The sequence below is a fragment of the Arachis ipaensis genome, chromosome B07 (assembly GCF_000816755.2).
Source record: "Arachis ipaensis cultivar K30076 chromosome B07, Araip1.1, whole genome shotgun sequence".
NCBI classification, from domain to species: domain Eukaryota; kingdom Viridiplantae; phylum Streptophyta; class Magnoliopsida; order Fabales; family Fabaceae; genus Arachis; species Arachis ipaensis.
The window spans coordinates 11,900,361-11,904,636 of record NC_029791.2 but is presented as its reverse complement, the minus strand read 5'-3'; positions in this window follow the sequence as shown (position 1 = coordinate 11,904,636).

Genomic DNA, 4,276 nt, shown 5'->3' with positions numbered 1-4,276 from the left:
ATTATATTTTGTTATTATAAAATATGATTAGCCTTCAAAATATCTAATATACAAATTAAAATAATAAAATAGTAATTTAAATAATAATAATATATAATTTAAAATTTTATTCTTTTAGGTTTTATATTTTTAAAAAATTAAGTAATTTTTCTCTTAACACTACCATCAAAATTTCTCTCTTTTCATATATATTACTAAACAATTATTTAAAAATTCACTTCCTAATACAATTAGAAGCCGACTCTTATTGATATTTATAGTTAAAAAAGTTCTTTCAATTAATATAGTTGCTATGCAAAAATTAAAGCTAATTTGAAAAGAAGATAAATAATATTCTTTTGAGTTGATTTTTAAAAAAGAATACTAATTTCGTTTAAATCTGAGAATTGATCATTCTAACGAATATCTAATATAAAATTTTTAAATTGACAATTAAGTACCAAAAGTTGAGTAAAAAATTATTGTGGGATCAAATTTAATAATCTAATGGAGGCAAATAAATATTATTATCATATACTACTCAAAAAAATTTTAAAGTGTAGTGGGGGCACTTGCCCCCACATCACTGCACTTAGATCCGTCCCTCGCTGTGATTAGAGGTATTTATTGAAATGGAATTATAGGTGTTATTGTGGTGTTGATATAATAGAAAATACTTAAATTTTGTTATTATCATTACAAGATGTACAGTAAATAGAGGCACTTCATTAGAGACAGTTACAAAAACAGTTGCTATCTTTTAGTTTTGTGGCAAATTTGAGAGAAGCTGCTATATGTTTTTAATTTGTTACGAACTTGAAAAAAAACTAACCACTATTTACTTTTTTTTTTATTTTCTTTTAGGGATTTGACCTGTCTCTCTTTCTCAAATCTCTATCACATTTTTTAATTTTTTTTTTCACTTACAAGTTATAACACTGAGTTCTTTTTTTTCCAACTTTTATTATTGCCTTTGTTTTTTTTTCCAAGTTTTTATCGTTCTTCAAATGCCTGGCCCTCTATTTTATCTGCTTTGTCAGATCTACTTATCATCTCTTCTGTATAGTGCTGTGCGTGGTTCGAATATGTTGTAGCTGCACGAGCGCCCGATCACCGTCGTCTCCACCGTTGTCCACACTGAATTCTTTTCTCTCCAACTTTTATTACTGCCTTTGCTTTTTTTCCAAGTTTTCATCGTTGTTCAAACGCCTGCCCCTCTGTTTTATCTGCTTTGTCAGATCTACTTACCATCTCCTCTGCGTAGTGCTGTGCGTGGTTTGAATATGTTGTAGCTGCACGAGCACCCGGCTACCGTCGCCTCCACCGTTGTCCATAGTAGATTTTTCTCCTTTCTTTTTTTTTGGCTAGGTTCTCATGTTTTTACAAGAGGAGAAAGACTCTTCACCTAATCCAAACCATGCTTCTATCCTAAATCTGCTTGCTTCTCATGTTTCCTTCCTTTGTTTTTGGTTTGATATTCTCTCTACACGCTTTCAATTAATTAATGTGTCTGTTTTTATTCTTCTTTGATGTTAATTTTTTTCTTGCTAATTCTCTTCAAGTTCTAATCAAAAATTCATGTGTCATCTGCCCTTAATTCTCTTTGGTTGGTAACACCATTCTTTATCATTTGTTTTCTACATTCTTCTTTCTTCTTTTTTTTTCCTTTATGTTCATGACTTGTTTTCTAATATATCTATCTATTTAGCTATGAGTTATGAATGATTGCCTATAGTACTATAGTCTATTATTGGCTTTTATTTTTTTGTGGGTTGTTCTTATTAGAATATCATAATTAGGGACAAAATCAGGAAAATATCAAAGAAAGTCAGAAAAAAATCAATGTAATTTATTAGAATATTATTTCATAATTAGCGTACTCTTAGTCTATATATTGATAAAAACCTTGTAATCCCAATGGAGAATAATAACAAATGATACTTTTCTAAATAATTCTTCTTTTCTTTCCTAAATCCTTTGTACCATGGTAACATGGTATCAGAGCAGAGTTAGGTTCTAAGAACTCAAAATCAACCATTTCTAACAAATTGACATTACAAATTGTAAATATGCTACGCAATAGTCTTGGAATACGATAATCACAAACCAATTCTGACAATTTGTCAATTGGTTTCAAATTAAATGGAGATAATTATCCATTATGGGCAACTCTGATGAAAAAAGTAATTGGTAAAAGAAGAAAGAAGAAACATACCAAAGAAAACTGCTTTAAGATTGTGGGTTACCCAAATTGGTGGAAAAACAATCCCAAGTCATCGAGAAATTAGAGTAAGGGAGCCGCCATTGTGAGCATCCCAGAGATCACCAGCAGCAGTAGCGAGGCCAGAAGAGAGGAAGCAATTTGCGATGGCAAGAGGTAGTAAGGGCAAGGACTACTGAACTCCTTGGCTGCTCAACCCAGGCCACGACTCAATATGAAAGGGAGACACAAAATTGGAATCTAATTAAAAAAATAAATGAATGGATTTTCGATTGTGTGGCTACCGATACTATGACTCATGACCTCTATGATTTTAACAGCTTGACTATACCCTCAAAAGCCCATATTGAAATAGCTAGTGGAGAATTAATTGATGTTAAAGAAGGAGGCTCCATTATTTTTTCAGAAAAATTGAAAATAAAAAATTGCCTATATGTCTATACACTATCATCAAAATTATTGTCTGTAACGTCAAGTAACAAAGGAACTAAATTGTGTGGTACTCATGTACTCTACCTTTTGTCTTTTACAGGACATTCTTACGAAGGAGATCATTGGGCATGGTACTGAGCGAGAAAGCCTTTACTACGTTGAGGAAGTAGCATACCAGGATCATGCCATGCTTGCTCACAGGACGGTTACTAGGCAACTTTGGTTATGGCACAGGCGTCTCGAACATCCTTCGTTTGGGTACCTCAAGTTTTTATTTTCTAGTCTTTTTACAAGTAGCACTGAACCCCTCAAATGTGAAACTTGTATTCGTGCAAAAAATCATAGAGTTTCTTTTTTTCCAACCAATACTAGAGTCAATTCCAGTTTTTCTCTAATACACTCTGATGTGTGGGGCCCATCCCCTATTTTCCATAATAATTTTCAATATTTTGTGTTATTTGTGGACGATTTCTCTCGCATGACTTGGGTATATTTTTTAAAACACAAATCTAAAGTGTCTGATAAATTCTTTACTTTCTACCAAATGATTCAAACTCAACTCAACAAGAAAATCCAAGTACTTCGCTCAGATAATGGTGGAGAATTTATAAATCAATTAATGCGCAATTTTTTTATACAAAATGGTCTTGTCCATCAAACTTCCTGCCCAAATACACCCCAACAAAATGGTGTGGCAGACCCGCGAAATCGTAAATTACTTGAGATGACCCGAACCATGCTTTTTGATGCACAAGTTCCAAAAACCTTTTGGCTTGAAGCTATAGCGGCCTCTGCTTACTTACTGAATCGTCTACCTACCCAAGTTCTCCGCCACAAAACACCCTTACAAGTCTTGGCTACTCAAACTCCAATCCCGCCTATTCTAACATTACCACCTCGAGTATTTAGATGTTTTGTCTTTGTCCATATTCCCAAAGTCAATAGAACCAAACTTGATCCTTGTGCAGAAAAATGTGTTTTCGTTGGGTATGCTACACACTAAAAGGGGTATAGGTGCTACAATCCAATTACGCGTCGTATTCATGTGACCATAAATTGTGATTTTTTAGAATCCGAATTTTACTTCAGCCGCCAACATGGCATTCAGGGGGAGAACAATAATGAACTACCAAGTTGACTAAATAACCTTTGTTGCCCAGAAACTCTTCAAACAGAGCAAGTAGATAGAGCCACCAAGCATACTTCACTCAACATAGAAAATCACTTGCTACATACAACAAGTGAAAGTCTGTTTGAGAATGTCAAACAAGAGATAAGTAATTGCCAATCTGATAATTTACTCCCTGTTTTTAATGAGGCCACTAACAATAACAGTATAGCACTGGAACATGAAGAACCAGAGCCCAATACCTTTATTCTTCCTCCAAGAAGAAACAGAGGGATGCCTCTTGATCGGTACTCACCAGAACATATTTCTCGTAACTCAAGATATCCGATAAGGATGGCTAGAGAAAGAATAGCAAATGTTGCAAAGGCTTTTTCCACCACACTCTTGACAGAAGATATTCCAAAAAACTGTTCGGGAAGTCGATGAGAAAGCTGAATGGCGAAAAGCCATGAATACAGAAATGGAAGCTCTAGAGAAGAACGGAACTTGAGAGAAGTGTATCTTACCAATAGAAA